Raw genomic sequence first — 18,020 nt, forward strand, 5'->3', positions numbered from 1 at the left:
TTTTACTGCAGAGTCTATAATAAAGGATATGTTTTGTGAATGTTCTCTCATCCCTTATTTCCCCTTTACAAATGGGGAATGGGGATGTACCTTTTGATACATATCAATAGATTCAGAGGTGGTATTCAGCCGGTTCAGAGTGTTTCGGGCGAACCGGTGGTGGCGACCTGTGGGTAAGTCCACCCGCTCGCCCGGGCGCAATCCTCTCCTATAACGCTGTGTTTCTGATGCTGCACGCATGTGTGGATGGCAGGCTTGAGCAAATTTCTGTGTTTGACGTCGCACTCATGTGCGGACAGTGCACACAAGCAAATTGCCCTGTTTTGTGACACCGTATGCATGCGCGGATGGCACATATGCTGTCACATTTCCAGTGCTGGGTGAACCAGTATGTAAATCCCACCTCTGAAAATGCATATTTTCATATACATTTTGCCTTGTCTATATGTGAGAATAAGGGCAGCCTAGAAAAAAGCCTTGCAATGTAATACTTGGAGGCAACCATTTCCCCAGCACAGCATGATAAGGAAGGAAACATTAACCAATTTGTCTGTTCCTCTTCTCTTGCTCAGAGTGAGACTAATAACAGAGTGAAATCTCAACGCATTTGTTATGTAGTCCTAAGGTCATACCACAAATGCAGTAAAAGACCTATTTCAAAGAAGAAAATGTAGATAAAGTTGTAGCCTATCTGGGAAAGTGGAGGTGCAGATGTAGATGACAAAGGCATAAAAAGACTGACAAATACCGTGTTTCCCCAAAAATGAGACCCTGTCTTATATTTTTTGAACCCCGAAATAAATGCTTGGCCTTGTTTTCAGGGATGTCTTATTACTTTGGGGCACATGCCACCTTACCTGGTTTCTGTCTCCCTAACCCTAAGCAGAGGAAATGGCGGAGACTTGCTGCGCATGTGTTTAAATATTTTCGGGCAAGGCTTATTTTGGGGGTTTGTCTTATTTTAGCGCATGTGGGCTTATTATCAGGGGATGTCTTATTTTAGGGGAAACAGGGTGTGTTTTCTTCACTGACCTTTCTGTGCTTTTCTTACAAGTGGTATGAAAAATAAAACTTCGCTCAAAGAATTTCTCACAACATTGCCTGATTCAAGGCTTACCAGGTGTTTGTTTGTTTTTTGGCCGAGGCCAAAGTCAAGTCAAGGCCAAATATTGAAACGGTGGGGCTGCGCATGTCACTACATAGGCAATCAACACCATATCTAGGAATGCCTTTTTCCCTTTAATCTGCACAAGAGAGACTTGCACTGGAAGCAGAGACCAAGCCTAAGGACTTGCCTGTTCCTCCAGGAATGCCATGAACTACAGGAAGTCCTCGACTTATGGCCATATTTGAACCCAACATTTCTGTTTCTAAGCGAAACGTTCGTTAAGTGAATTTGTCCCATTTTATGACATTTCTTGCCATAGTTGTTAAATGAGTCATTGCAGTTGTTAGGTGAATTTGGTTTCCCCATTGACATTGCTTATAAGTAGATCGCGAAAGGTGATCACTTGACTCCCAGGACATTGCAACCGTCATAAATATGAGTCAGTCGCCAAGCATCTGAATTTTGATTACATGGGGATGCTGCAACAGTCGTGTGAAAAACTGTCATAAGTCACTTTTTTTCAGTGTCATCGTAATTTTGAACGATCACTAAATGAACTGTTATAAGTCGAGGACCACCTGTATTACACTGGTCTACAAGGAGAAAACCTCATAAATGAAAGTAGCTTAATTTTACCAGAATTGGGTCACTAATAATAATAAAAGAAAATTAAATCCTGAGTATTAATTGGCTCCAGTTTCGAAAATAGAGCTTCAGGTCAAAATTGCATGAAAATAATTACAAGGGGTGTGTGCAATTATGCTCCATAACTTTTCTGCAAAATGTGATATAGCAATGAGAATGGTGTCACACCAATCATTATAAATTTATCTTTTTATTGATACCAATAACATTCCATCCATTTATTGGTTTTTCATGTAACATTTTCATGCTTTTTGCATGAAAAACTGGCAAGTTCTAATATCAGATTAAATGACAAGGTTCCATCTGTGCTTTTTGGCTTTTCTCTTGTCAACGGCAGTAGGATCCTCCCTGGGGAGATTCCAGCAGTAATTGGGCAATATGGATGGACTCTACTTCCCTTGGTATCTTTTCTCCATGCCTGTGATAGCCTGGTGGAATCTCTCCCCATGCTCATCACTCACTGCCCCACAGTTCAAAGGGAAATAGTCTCAATGTGAGTGTAAGAAGTGAATGTTCAGTGACCTGTTTGCACCAAACATGGTCTTTATAGCAAATTTTCCACATGTTTTTCATAGTTGTCTACCTTGCTGTTCTCAAAGTTGAAGTTAAATTTATATACTTCCATGTGTACCATTTTCATTGTTCTACTGTACTTGTCAAGACGTTATGAGGCATCGTGATCATTAGACACTTCCATCTCTTGTAGGCAAACATACTCACCTGTATATAAATCTTTATTGTGAAATAGCTTGAAAACTTTAGCCAACCAGCACCTCTATCACCTAATAATTCATCTAATCAAAATATGTAAAATTAACACATTTTATCTCGGAGGTCGATAACTTCCCAAAATTTGTAGACCAGTGTTAGTTACCATTCAGCAGTTTGGTGGAAAGCTGAGGATTCCCTCTCCTGATTAAAAAAGCATCAACATCACAAATTACTAGATTCCACTAATGCAGGGCTCCTGAAATTGTTCATATTCTTTTCAGAAATTTTGAAAGATGTCATGTGAAAATTTAAAAACGACATGAGACTTGATGATCTCATGAGACCTTAAAAAGTAAAGGTTCCCCTCGCACATATGTGCTAGTCGTTCCTGATTCTAGGGGGTGGTGCTCATCTCCGTTTCAAAGCCGAAGGGCCAGCGCTGTCCAAAGATGTCTCTGTGGTCATGTGGCCGGCATGACTAAATGCCAAAGGCACACGGAACACTGTTACCTTCCCACCAAAGTGGTCCCTATTTTTCTACTTGCATTTTTTACGTGCTTTCGAACTGCTAGGTTGGCAGAAGGTGGGACAAGTAATGGGAACTCACTCCATTACGCAGCACTAGGGATTCGAACTGCTGAGCTGCCAACCTTTCAATCAACAAGCTCAGCGTCTTAGCCACTGAGCCACTACATCGATGAGACCTTAGACATTTTTAAAGATTGAATCTAGTACATTTGAAACTCCCTAGCATAGGTGTAGATAGGTAATACAGATAATTAAAAGTATTTGGTGTGAGCATATGGACTCTGAATCTTTTGTCACACAACATTTTTTATGACAAATTAACTGATGTTTCAGAGAATGTCATGTGGACAATTTTGGCACCATATACCAGCAATTTTTGATATTCTTGTTCATGCATTGGTTTTGCTTTAACTCTGTGCTTGAGAAGCAAAGTATGCCTTCCCTATGGCATTCCAGGATAACTGCATACTGTTAAAAAGGAAAATGAGACCTAGCATTATGCCCCACGAAAAGGAATACTTTTTGTAGACTATATGCTTTATTTTCTTGGTTAGTGGATTCTTTTCCCCATAACTGTGATACATCTTAACCCTGCCATTTACTTTTGCACTGGGATACCATTCAGGAAATTGATGAAGGTGCTCTCTGACTGCAGTGTATCTTTTCCATTGCTTCCTTGATGATTCATTAAATTTTCATGACATTTACATAGAGCGGGTAAGTAGGTGGAGCTTGAGTATATGTCAGAAGTGAAAACTTTTTGGATGAGATGTTATCGGTTAGAAACAAAACCATTTTGTGATGCCATGGAGTATTGAACACTAAACAAAGGAGAATGGAATTTAGTTGTATCCAGTTGTTCTTTTGGTAGTATTCCAGTTCACCGTTTGCCTGGACACAATGCCTCAGCAGAAAGATAAATCATTCATTATCTCTTGATGCCAAGCAATATGTATCTGTTCAGGAATGCTTAGCCTTGGAAGTAAAGGGGAAGACACACTGGGAGGAGACCAGGCTAATTCCACAGTGCTGGGCAAACAGAATTGCTCTGAGAAACTTCAGCATCCAGACAAGCAGAGGTGAACAATTCACTGCAAAGGTGTTGAAAGGTAAAGATTGTCCTGTTGCCGGCAGATCTGGAGTAGGTTATGTCTGTGCGAGGGGAGGAAGAAGGGAGTGGGAAGACATAATTGACTGTCTCTCCATTTATATTAAATTCAGAGTGAAGTGTCTACTGTATAACAGAAAAAGACAGAGGGGATGGTGGTAGAGGAAAGGGTGAGGGAACAGGGAATAGCGTACATATGTGTAGAATCCAATGTGAAGGAAAATATTCCTTGCTCATATTACATAGTCAGAATAGGCATTACAGTTCTTGTATATATCAATTTGCCTGGTGCTGGGGCTGGATCTGTGCTGCATTTAATTGCATAACCTTTCCTCTGCATTCAAGTGTCTTGAAATAGCTTTGTCTAACGAAAAAACAAATCAAAACAAGGGATGCTATTCAATATTTCCCATGCTCTACCTTACAGTTATTACAGAAGGTAGACTGCAGTCCATGAGCGATTTGTCAATCAGCTTCTGTTAAGGCACTCGGTGCTCAGTTGTATCATTCTTCTATGCTAGATGGACTTTCTGCTTATTTAGCAGGGGCATTTATATCTGCCTAAGCAAACAAGCCCAATTGTCTCTCAATCCACTTAATATGGATTATTTACGTTCAAGCTGTTAAGCCATTTTCTATCTTGCTTTCAAAGTGTAAAACATCAATGGACGATCAAGGATTTTTGCAAAACCGCAATCTCATCCCAGCCTTTAGGCCTTTATTTGGAGAGCTTTCTGATAAGTGGGTCATCTGACATCAGCTCCCTTGATTATTAAAATATGTGCTCTTCCTAGCTTAACTTCTTTTCCATAAACCTGGTATAACATGTAGAGAGCACCATTATAGTTAACAGCTTATTTGGCATCTTCTGATGTTACAACAATAAACAGTTCCCTGAAGAACTGTTGAAACAAAATGCCCTGCAAAGGCTGCAAACTATAAATGCTATCTATCTAAAGTGTAAGCTGAGGTAAAATGAAAAAATCCATCAAAAGCAGCCAAGTTATATAATACTACTTGGGAGCCGACAATCACCTCCAAAATGTATCTATACAAACAACAGTCTACCATTGTTGATAAAATATGGTGGATGAATATCATAATTAGGTGAGGTGAGATCATAATGATTAATTCAATAAACTATGGTTAAAACAAAACATACTTAAGCATAAGTGAGAAACAGTGACAGGAAACATAGAGGCAATCCTCAACTTACAACAGTTCAAAGTTACAATGACACTGAAAAAAAGTGATTTATGGCCATTTTTCACACTTATGACCATTGCAGCATCCCCATGGTAACATGATCAGAATTTGGATGTTTGGCAAGTGGTTCATATTTATGGAGGTTGCAGTGTCCTGGGGTCAGGGTGATCACCTTTTACAATCTTCTGACAAGCAGTCAGTGGGGAACCAGTTTCACATAACAACCATGTTACCAACCTAACAGCTACAGTGATTCATTTAACAACTGTGGCAAGAAGGGTTGTAAAATGGGGCAAAGCTCACTTAACAAATGTCTCACTTAGCAACAGAAATTTTGGGCTCAATTGTTGTAAGTCGAGGACTATCTGTATAGATAAATTGGGGGTCTATAGGAATAGCAAAGAGTCATATCTGTGTGAGAGAATGCAGAAATATATTACCGTTTAACTATTTCAGATGAGGATGATTAGAATAGAATAGAATAGAATAGAATAGAATAGAATAGAATAGAATAGAATTTATTGGCCAAGTGTGATTGGACACACAAGGAATTTGTCTTGGTGCATATGCTCTCAGTGTACATAAAAGAAAAAATACCTTCATCAAGGTACAACATTTACAAACAAATGATGGTCATAGAGTACAATTTAACCCTTAATGATAGCAACAAAAAGTTACAGTCATACAGCCATAAGTGGAAAGCGATTGATGATGGAAACAATGAGAAGATTAATAGTAGTATAGATTTAGTAAATAGTTTGACAGTGTTGAGGGAATTATTTGTTTAGCAGAGTGCTGGCCTTCGGGGAAAAACTGTTCTTGTGTCTAGTTGTTCTGGTGTGCAGTGTTATATAGCATCATTTTGAGGGTAGGAGTTGATAAGGTTTATGTCCAGGATGTGAGGGATCTGTAAATATTTTCACGGCCCTCTTCTTGATTCGTGCAGTATACAGGTCCTCAATGGAAAGCAGGTTGGTAGCAATTATTTTTTCTGCAGTTCTAATTATCCTCTGAAGTCTGTGTCTTTCTTGTTGGGTTGCAGAACCAAATTAGAGAGTTATAGAGGTGCAAATGACAGACTCAATAATTCCTCTGTAGAACTGGATCAGTAGCTCATTGGGCAATTTGAGCTTTCTGAGTTGGCGCAGAAAGAACAGTCTTTGTTATCCTTTTTTGATGATGTTTTTGATGTTAACTGTCCATTTTAGATCTTGCAATATGATAGAACCTAGAAATTTGAAGGTTTCTACTGTTGATACTGTGTTGTCAAGTATTGTGAGAGGTGAAAGTATGGAAGGGTTTCTCCTAAAGTCTACCACCATTTCTACAGTTTTGAGTGTGTTCAGTTCCAGATTGTTTTGGTTGCACCACAAGGCTAGTCGTTCAACCTCACGTCTATATGCGGATTCATCATTGTCTCGAATGAGACCAATCACTGTTGTGTCATCTGCGAACTTCAGTAGTTTAACAGATGGATCGTTGGAGATGCAGTCATTGGTATACAGAGAGAAGAGAAGTGGGGAGAGCACACAGCCTAGGGGGGGCCCTGGGCTAATTGTACAGGTATCTGATGTGATCCTGCTTAGCTTCACCTGCTGCTTCCTGTTTGTTAGAAAGCTTGTGATCCACTTACAAGTCTGTTCAGGTATCTGTAGCTGGTTTAGCTTAGTTAGAAGAGTGTCTGGAATGATGGTATTGAATGCTGAACTGAAGTCTACAAAGAGGACCTTTACATAGGTCTTTGGAGATTCAAGATGTTGTAAGATCAGGGGTGAAATGCTCCCGTTTCAGATGGAATCGCACGATCCGGTAGCGATGGCGGCTGCTGGTTCGGAAGACCGGTAGCAAAAATCCCTGGCCCCGCCCTCCCTGCCTCTGCTGAGCCGCACCATCTGCAGAGTTTTTTGTTTTTTTTACTTTTAAAAGCCGGTTTTGCTTCAGCCAAAACAGGCCTTTAAAAGTAAAAAAAAAAGCCTTTGAGGATCCCGCCCCTCAGCTGAGATCGGCAGCCTTTAAACTTAACAATTAAAATTAAAATTAAAGGCTACTCTGGGAATCTCACCTGAGTTCCTTATCAGCAGAACCTTAAAAAACATGTTTTCTGTAGAAAATATGTAGAAAAACTCCTTTTAAAAGAGTCTAAGACACTTACCTGATTACTGATCGACCTCATGGCTCTGCTCACAGCTCGAAAGCCCCAGTTTCGCTTTTAGCACAAGACAGAACTAATCTGAATTTAGCTAATCTATTTCACCACTGAGTGATTAATGCTGTCTGGATGAGAAGCTCTGGGAATTGAAGTCCACAATAAAATAAAATAAAATAATAAAATATTTGTGCAGTTTTCTGAGATTTGGTGTGTTTCTGTAGTGTTTTACTCTAACTACACAAACACACAAAATCTCAGAAAGCTGTATGTGGTATTTTGTGTGTGTGTGTGTGTGTGTGTGTGTGAGTTGTGTGTGTGTAAAGTGTGAAAGTTGGTTTTTGAGCTTTTTGTGGCTGTGTGAAGTGTGAAGTGCAGCTGCTTTTACATTGTGTGTGAGTCAGTTGTGTTGTGTTGTGTTGTTTTGTGTGTGTGTAAAGTGTGAAAGTTGGTTTTTGAGCTTTTTGTGGCTGTGTGAAGTGTGAAGTGCAGCTGCTTTTACATTGTGTGTGAGTCAGTTGTGTTGTGTTGTATTGTGTTGTGTGTGTGTAAAGTGTGAAAGTTGGTTTTTGGTACCTCTTATTGTTTTTTATACTTTGTTTATTATTTTTATTATTTATTGTTATTGGCCACGCCGACCCAGTCATCTGACCACCAAGCCACACCTACCAATTAAGCCACGCCCACAGAACCGGTAGGGACAATTTTTAGATTTCACCCCTGTGTAAGGTGTAGTGCAGAGCCATATTAACAGCATGATCTGTTGATCTATTTGCTCGGTATGCAAATTGCAAGGGGTCTAACAGCGGATCCGTGATGGTTTTCAAGTAGGAAAGCACTAGCCTTTCAAAGGCTTTCATGACTACAGATGTTAAAGCAACTGGTCTGTAGTCATTCTGTTCCTTGATAGTGGGCTTCTTCAGCACTGGGATGATGGTAGAGCGTTTGAAGCAAGAAGGAACATAGCACATCTCTAGTGATTTATTGAAGATATGGGTGAAGATGGGGGCCAATTAGTCAGCACAGACTTAAAAAAACTGTTATTCCACTGTTATTGGAAGCAATGACCATAGTGCTTTCAAATCTAACTGAAATGAAAAACTGCCACTGAGGTCTGGTGTAGCTGTACTTGATTGCAGAAAATAAAACATCTCACACTGAAAAAAGAATTAAAAACAAGGAAGTTGAAATAGAAAACCCAAGGAGTCAGATCTTTCCAGAAACTCTTCCTGGTTATTCAAAATTTAACATCTATGTTATCTTTAGCATCAGGGCCAATATATCTCTCTTCGCTGTCTCTGAAGTGTCCCAAAATGAATAATGTGGTGCAGCCTGGTGGTCAGTGTAAATTTGAAATAAGATTATGTCCTCTGAGGCATACAATTCTGTGCCCAGCGGAAGCCAAATTTGAAAATAATACGAAGTATGCTTATTTGGGGCAGTGGTTAAAGGCTCTGGATTAAAAAATGGGAGAAAGTTCCAATTCCACATTCAGTACAAATCCAGCTGACTGTCTCTCAGCCCTAGGAAGAAGGCAATGATAAACCACTTCCAAAATCTTGCCAAGACAACTGAAGGGACTCCTCCATATAGTCACAAGGACTCAAGGCTGGCTCAAAGAAGTACACGATTTCTTGTCCTCTTATCTCTTGAACGGTTCTGACAACCCAGCCCTTCATCCAGAAAATTTTCTCACATGCAAAGATTTCATTTCTGGGATTGGTTGCAGTGGTTAAATGTAAAATTTGTTACTACCGGTTCTGTGGACGTGGCTTGGGGGGTAATGTGACTAGGTGGGCATGGCCAACTTTTTTTTTTTACTGTTAAAAACATTTTTTCTACAAACTCTTCAGCTGAAGAGGTTGTAGAAAAAATGCTTTTAAAAGCCTCTGACAATCCCAGCTGAGCCACGCGATCATCAGAGGCTTTTTTTTTTACTTTTAAAAGCATTTTTTTCGGCCAAAGAAAAAATGCTTTTAAAAGTAAAAAACAAAACAAAACAAAAACCTCTGATGATCGCGCGGCTCAGCTGGGCATGGGGGTGGCAGGGATTTTTGCTACTGGTTCTCCAAACCACCTGCCACCATCGCTACCGGATCGGGTGATCCGGTCGGAACCACGAGATCCGGTCTGAACCGGAAGCAATTCATCTGTGATTGGTTGTCAACATTAATTAATTAATTAATTTGTCAACAAGTATAAGGGAACAAGTAACAGTATAGACATTGACATGGACACATGAAAAAAAATTGGCACAAATAAAAGGATATAAATAGGCAAAACATAGCCATAAACACACAGAATGATTATATAGAAATGGAGACAGTAGGACAGGGACGGTAGACACGCTGGTGCTCTTATGCAGGCCCCTTAGGGACCTCAGTAGGTCCACAGTAGACAGTTTGAGGTAAAAGGTATGGGGATCAGAGAGACTAACAACAGGATCAGGTAGAGTGTTCCAGACATTTACTACTCTATTGCAGAAGTTATATTTCCTACAATCAAGATTAGAGCGATTTACATTGAGTTTGAATCTATTGATAGCCCTTGTGTTATTACGGTTGAAATTAAAGTACTCATTTACAAATAGAACGTTTTGATAAATAATCTTATGAACTAAGCATAGGTCAGAACATAGATGGCTTAGTTCGAGGCTATCCAGACCTAAAATTTCAAGCCTGGTGGGATAGGGAATTTTATTTTGAGCAGAAGTTTTGAGTACTTTTCTAGTAAAATATCTCTGGACCTCTCTAATGTAACGATATTCAAAATACAGTGAGAGTTCCAGGCAGGTGAGCGGTATTCAAGTATAGGTCTGGCAAAGGTTTTATATGCCCTAGTTTGAAGTATTTCCTCAGGCTTACTGATGTTTCATCTGATTTCTGTCTTTCTCTGTGTTGTTTTCCTAGATGAATAAGAGTTTCCAGAATTGTGAGGGGCATGGGGGAGGGGAGAGATTGAGAGAAAAAGAGCAATCTTACTAGTCAGGCACAATTTAAGAGCTGTAAAGACAAGATCTTCAACGACTCTCTGGTGCATTCCAAAACCTCTAATTGTGTAACTTAGCCACAGAATAACATACCACTTCTAAATCCGTCCTTGGAGCATAGCTATTCATGGTGTGGGAGTCGAGGCTGTTCCTTCCTGTCCCAGGATTTCTTTTCTTTTCTTTTCTTTTTTTTTAATGATTTTAGAACCAGATCAGACTGGGAAATGGTGTTCTTCTCTTTTCCTCGTGAATTGTCCCTTGAGGAACCACAATTCTCTTCAAACGTATTACATTATTGAAACAAGGTCTCTCTCTCTCTCTCTCTCTCTCTCTCTCTCTCTGTGTGTGTGTGTGTGTGTGCATGTGTGTGTATTAAGGCAAAGCAATAATTTCCAAATGAATGTCTGTGTCTATATGTAAAATTAAGCAGTGGGGAGAAAACCCATTGGTTGGGTTCAAACACCATGCTATGATTTGTTTAACCGGTCCATTGAATAAACTGCATCGCAGTTTCACCGACATGCTACATCATAAACTTGAACATTTTAACATTGCATTTTAACATTTTAACATTGTATATGTTACGGAATCTATAGAACTTTATACCATTTGTTCACAGCTTCATCAGACTTCATTTAATATAATATAAATGTATGCCTCTGAGACAGTGTTGACTCCTAGCGACTGCCTGGGTAAGATAAAAATATTTTGTGGTTTTTCATTGATTTCTTCCTGGGGCTGAGGAAGAGCAATGGGCCCAAGGTCACACAGCTGCCTTTGTGCCTAAGGCAAGACTCCTGATTTCTTAACTGAATGCTTTAATCACTACACCAGAATGATTCTTGATATGATATGTGATACGAGATATTGGGGCAGCAATAGGCTGAGTGACATTTTGGGCCTATTTCCCCTTGCATCTAACCATGGAATAAACATTCTCTAGTGCACTGATGTTGTTACCTAATTTGATAATGAAATGTCTGCAAGAAAGCAACCAAGCTCAGAGAGCATCGACCCTGCACATTCTCTACTACTGGATGCTTTCTGCCATAGTCCTATGACATTGCTCTTTTGGCCCCTAAGTGAGATAAGCTAAATTATTCTTAGCTATGTCACTGTTAAAAGATGATTGGTTAAAAGATTGATTGAAGAAGCCAGCAATTTTTTTGGGAAAAAAAATGCTAGGTTTCAGCAATCGATTCGATCAATTTTTGGAATGAAATTAGCTGACTACAGTACCTTGCAATAGAGGTAGAAAGAAAGGGAAAAAATTAAAAGCATAAGTCAGAAGCTTACAAAAATGTCACCATATTATTAACAAAGCATAGGAGAAAAAAAGAGATCCCAGTTAACACTAAAATAGGGAACGCGTTTCATTTAAAATCAGGGCTAGGACAGACACGTGGATCTCAGAGCAGACAATATTAAGTATTAGTGATCATTGTCTGGATAAGGATCCTCCATAAATGACTTTTATTAACTACAATATGTGATAACTGCACTAATGAACATATCACAGCTATTGAAAACAGTTGTGCTCATTTATCTTCCAGTGTAGTCTGTATAGGGAGAATAATTCTCAAATTTGGGATTTTGTGATATTCTCTGTATTTCTGAAACTACTTGAATGTCTGAGTGTGTTTGCATAATGGATGCTTCATTTGTTTTGCAAGCATTGTCCTAGTTGCCTTTAAATTTATTTTTAAAAGGCAAACACTGTCCAAACCCAAGCTCCTAGCCTATAATTGGATATAGCTTTTCTTCCTGTCTCCACACCCCCTTCGAGAAAAAATGCTTTTCTACTGCAGCAATGCAATTCAGCTGCTCAAGATGATGAAAGATAATGAAAGAAATGACTGTCTCATTTGAGCGGTGCAGGAAGTTTGCTGAGGAGGCCTTCTAAATTTCCACTTGCTGAAGGGAAGGTCCTCTGCATTTCAGACAGAAAATAAACTCTCATTACCCCACAATTCTTAAATGAACTGGTGAAACTCAGGTGGTGGCGAGAATGATAGCAGTTGGGAGTACTCTTCACTGGAGTAGGATAATGTAGCATTAACAGCATCATTTAGAAAAGATGGGCCTTAATGCAAGTATCTTCTATGTCAGAGGTCTTCAAACTTGGCAGCTTCAAGACTTATGAATTCTCCCAGAATTCTCCAGCCAGCTGTGCTGAATTCTGGGAGTTGAAGTCCACAAGTCTTAAAGCTGCCAAGTTTGAAGACCTCTGTTCTATGTTATAGGGTAGAGTCCACATTGTAGTGTTCTGTCTTGGTTTGTAACAAACTCCTTCCCTTCTGACTTATTTCCCTATCAGGATGCAATCAGAAGGAAACGGGCATGCTGCAAAGCAGAGTGTGAGCCCATGGCATCATTTCTTATTTCCAAGGACAGCTCCAGCTTCACTGGCCTTCTTAGAAGACAAAAATAGTGGCTGGCTTCTGCTAGTGCTTTATCTGAGCATGTACTCCTTAGAAAACAATGATGTTGGGTGGTGACAGCAGCTGGGAGGAGGAGGAGGAGGAGGAGGCTAAACCTCACTAATCCATCTTTCAGTAAATTGATGTCTTGTGACTGGTTAAATGTTTCATGGCAATTATCACAAAATTCCCCTATAATGCTAGAAACAATCACTAATCTTAACTTTTGGGAGTTCTATTCCAGTGACATTTGAGTTGGATGGCACTAAGATTTAAACCTTCAGTTGAACAAAGTCAGGTCATATAAAGAGCATGCCTGTGGATGCTGTCATTTAAAGTCATGAACATGCTGCAATGAAGTAATTTCAAGATGACCTTAAAATTTTGCAATAACCCAGCAGACTTCCTCTTGGTGTACTTTCCTGGAATAATAATATAGCTGATGGGCACAAAGAATCCACACAAATAACACCCTGCAACTGCTGGGTTGTGGTTTTTTTTTCTCTAGGTGGAATATTTCATTTCACCTTCACAAAATGTCTACTGAAATTCAGCTCTTAGAACAGCCTGAACTTGATGTAATGTTTTATTACGTCATACAATGGGTTTAAATTGTTTATCTTTATAACATGTTCCACTATGGTTCTGTTTTGTGCTATGTCATCCAGGAAGGATTCATCCCAAAATAAGTGAAGGGAATCTAGTTTGGCCTAATGGCCAAAGTGACTCTTATCAAAAATAGTGAGGCCACTAGATCATATGCTCCATTCTCTGTCTCAGTATTTCTCAATCTTATCAACTTTAAGGTAGGTGGACTTTAATTCCCAAAAATTCCCAGCCAACATTCTGAGAGATGAAGTCCATGTATCTTACATGGACAGTGAGATGAGACAGACAATAACAGTGACAATAGCACTTAGCACTTAGACTTCTGAGTGCTTTTACAGCCCTCTCTAAGTGGTTTACAGAGTCAACATATTGCCCCAACAATCTGGGTCCTCATTTTACTGACCTCGGGAGGATGGAAGACTGAGTCAGCCTTGAGCCTGTGGGACTCAAACTGCTGGCAGCTGGCAGTCAGCAGAAGTAGCCTGCAGTACTGCATTATAACCACTGCACCACCATGGATCTATTAACTAATCCTGCAATATGAGTCTATAAACTATAGGCAAGAACATGTGATGGTAAATGATTCTGGGTATGACAGTGCAAAAAGGCAGTGACAAATGAGATCAGAGGAAGGGTATCAAGACAATAAGAGGTCTGGAAACAAGACCATATTAAAGGATCTGGGTATTTAAAGACAACCAAGAGTTGATAGGATAGACTAGGGGTGTCAAACTCATGTTGTCACATGACATATCATGATTTTTTCCCCCTTTGCTAAACCAGGCATAGGTATGGCTAGCACATGAGCCATCTGGCCCAAGGGCCGCAAGTTTGACATCCTACATATCTGAAGGTTGTGACATAAAAGAAAGAGTAACAAAAAACAATGTGTTAAAGCCACAAGAAAGTTGGTTCAGGTGAAACTTTTGTTTGTGTTGTCAGAGAGAAAAACAGGCTGTCACATGAAGTGACAAAATCTCATTTGTTGGCGGATACAGAGGCTGAGTTATCTGTCAGAGACAATGTTATAAACCCTGCAGTGTACACAGTAGATTGCTAATCCCTGTAGTAGATTAGCTGACTTCCATGGTCCTTTCTGCCCAATGAATATGCTAAAATTTTAGAAGATATGCAAGTGTCACAATATGAATGGCTTCTATTATTATCCAAAAGTTAGAATTATTTATTTCCAGTGTGGCTACAGCTCAACCTTTTTCCCACTCTTTCTTTGAACAGCATTAGTTGACTCCCCCACTCTGGGTTTTGAGTAACCAGAAAGCTATATTTAGGAGAAATGTAGAAAGGCAAGCATGCATGTAGTTCAGTACATGGCAAAATGTGGAGGCTGCAATATTGAAAGGGATTTTATTAGCCTTTCTGCTTCCACGGGAAGATGATTCATCCATTTTAATAATCTGGAATGGAGATGACTCACTCGATACAGCAGTATCATCCCCTTGAACCCAAAGATAAATGCCATTTTTGGGAGTAGTTGCAAAAGGATCCAACATGGACAATGATCCCACTTAGCACAGGTCAAGCAAGCTAGAGCAGCCCTAAATTTAGAGTTCCTGCCTTGGTCAATGTTCTCAAGTCATGGAAAGACTCAGAAAAGGAAAAGAAAAAGCAGTTGGAGAAGGCACCTTCCCAAATTGAATGCATTGTAAAGTATATATGCAGCACAATAAAACGCTACAAGTTCTGTCCTCTAAAAAGACAGAGCCAAAATGGAATGAATAATTGTTCATGATTTTTTTTTACCTTTTTTTTATTATAGTGTTTAAGAAGAAAAGTTTATTGAACTTTTTTTTTTTGGTAGATTATACAGTTCAAAAATGGCTTTTAAGCAAACAGAATTAACTACTACTAAAATCTTGGAAATTTCTTCAGCTCAGATACGGAAATTAAAAGAAGGTCTCAAGGAAGGTTTAAGGAATTTTTTACAGGAACTTATGGAGGCTCATTTTTTAGAAATAGATCAAAAATTTAATGAACTAGAAAAAGAAATATTGGATTTTAAAGATATGGTGGAAGAGCAGAGGAGGGATATGAAAAAAGTAAAGGATTCAATTATGCCATTATTGGTATCTAGTATTCAGATGAGGAAAGACTGGAAGAACTTAACCAAATTAATTTAGATTTGCAAAGGAAAATAGAGGAAGTTCAAATGAATCAAATTGATTTGAATTTAGAAAATAAAATAGATGATATTCAGGTTAAGGTGGATAGGGCAGATGAAGAAAGGATTATATTACAATATAAATTAATGGAATATGCTATAAGGGTGAGGGGATTAAAGGAATGTAGGCAGGAAAATTTAAAAGAGATTTTTACTCAGGCCTTTGCTCAGAGAGATGGAGTGGAATCAGAAGATTTTGAAGTTAATATTGAAAAAATCTATCGTGTTAATTCTTGGTTGGCAAGGCAGAAGTGTTTACCGAGAGATGTGGTAATTTATTTTACAACTAAGAAAAATAGGTATGGAATTTTACAAGCATTCTATAAAAATAAATTTCAAATATTAGGACAAGATATAATAATGATGAAGGAAATTCCTCCTAAAATGTTAAGAAAGAGAAAAGAATTTGCCTTTTTAATGGATGAGCTTAAGAAACATCAGATATATTTTAGATGAGAGGTTCAGCTGGCTTAACAGTAAATTATAAAGGAAGAAAGTATTTTCTTAATACAGTTTTCAAAGCAAGAGATTTCTATACCAATGTATTAAAGATGGGAAATCCTTTATTGCTAGATGTTAAGTTGATTGGTGAGCAGATGGTGGAAAATGTGTAAGATAGAAGATAAGGGGAGGGAGAATGTTTAATTCTAACAAATTTGATTATGGTTAATCTTTACAAATGATTTATTTTGGATATAAATGTGTAATTTTAGGGGTATTATTTGATATATGTGAGGTATAAAGAAATGGGAAGATGGAATATTGTTTAATTTAGGAGGATAGACAGTAAAATTTATGAATTTGGATTAAATATTATATTTGAGAAATTGTTTATGGATGTAATGTTGTTATCTGGTTAAACAGAACTTAATTGTTATAATTGATATATTTTGGATATAAGTTGTAGGTGTAATTTCAATAATGTTATTTGACATACATAAGGTAAATTGAAGATTCTAATTATTACAATTGACATATTGTGGATAAAATATAGATTTAATATTAATATTAGCAATGCTATTTGATGTATCTAAGTGATACCAAAGATATGAGAAGATAGAATATTGTCTACTTTTGGAGATTGGACAGTAAAATTTAAGAATTTAAGTTGGAAATATGAATTATTTTTGAGAGACTGTTTAAGGAAGAAAGATATTATAGAAGAATTCCTGATGAATATTGGAAGATGGAACGTTGTTTTGGCGTTGATCGATGAAGATTGGATACTAAAAACTATGTACTTTATCGAAGAACTGGATATACCAATTTAATCGGAAGATTGTGAAAACTTTAGGAGTGGAATGGATTGATATATAATGGACTGGAAGAAGAATGTACTTTCTTGTTTCTGGAAGGGGAGTTAAGGTTTTAGAGAAAGAGTAACTATGGATTATGATTTATGTTTATTTTAATTTATGATTGTTAATTTTATACCCAGTATTCGGTTTTGGGAAGTCTTGGGGGAGAGAAGGGCGGGGAGGGGGTGGATAAGGGGGGGGAACTTTCTGTAAAACTTTTTAATAAAAAATAAATAAATAAATAAAAAGACGGAGCCAAGAGGCCCACATGTATCAATCACTTCTAATGAATTGATTGATACTATTAAACTGTTAAGAGATATTTGTTAGGAAGATCCTGCCTCTTTTATGGACTAGCTAAGCAGAAATTGATTTCTAAGCATTGTTCTGCAAGTCTTGCGAATATTTTACTTTTTCCAGAGCTCCCTCTGGAGAGTTTCCAGTAGAGGCCTACTTATTAGTATTGGCTATTCATGTTGAATTTTTCTAGGGCAATCTCTCGTAAGTAGCAGCTGGCAGGAACCTCTGTGTTTACTCCACAAATCCTTCCTAAAAAACATGTATAACTTTTCCAGGGATGTTTTTGATTGTTTGTGACAGAGGATCTTAAAAATTAATTTAAGGGAAGTTTGTTGACAGGAACTGTAGCACTGAAAAGGAACAAAGCACTAAATAACTCCTGGCCTGACTCACCAGCTACGCATTGCATGAGGCAGTTGAACCAGGGGCATTTTATCAAGCCCCATGTTTTGTTTAGTGAGTCCCAAGTTGCTAATGGACCTTAAAAGACTTCTTTTCCCCTAGCAAGCCACCATTCTCTCCAGACCTGCCTATGTGGTCCATCCCACCCTAACTCACATTGGGAGTGCTCTGGTCCCCTCCTGTTGTGTAGGCCTACCTGAGGCATGGTTGTGCTGACTGAGCTCATCCAATCGCTGAAACCAATTCTTGATGGACCTGCAGAAACACCCAAGATCTCTTCCCTGAAACTCCCAAGAGAGAACAATCCCCCTCAATGCTTTTTGTTTTGCCCAGCAGAGCTTCCCCAACTCACAGGAACCCCTTTTTGAAAT

General features: G+C 38.6%; 1 protein-coding gene and 1 long non-coding RNA gene across 2 annotated transcripts in view; one reads left to right on the forward strand and one right to left on the reverse strand.

Moving 5' to 3' along the window:
• SEPTIN9 (septin 9) overlaps window positions 1-18,020 on the forward strand; it is a 296,825-nt gene that overhangs the window by 67,187 nt on the left and 211,618 nt on the right. The window lies entirely within an intron of this gene.
• Window positions 1-18,020, reverse strand: part of LOC131193640 (uncharacterized) — a 64,361-nt gene that overhangs the window by 43,287 nt on the left and 3,054 nt on the right. The window lies entirely within an intron of this gene.

Source organism: Ahaetulla prasina, chromosome 2 (assembly GCF_028640845.1).
Source record: "Ahaetulla prasina isolate Xishuangbanna chromosome 2, ASM2864084v1, whole genome shotgun sequence".
In the NCBI taxonomy this organism is placed as follows: domain Eukaryota; kingdom Metazoa; phylum Chordata; class Lepidosauria; order Squamata; family Colubridae; genus Ahaetulla; species Ahaetulla prasina.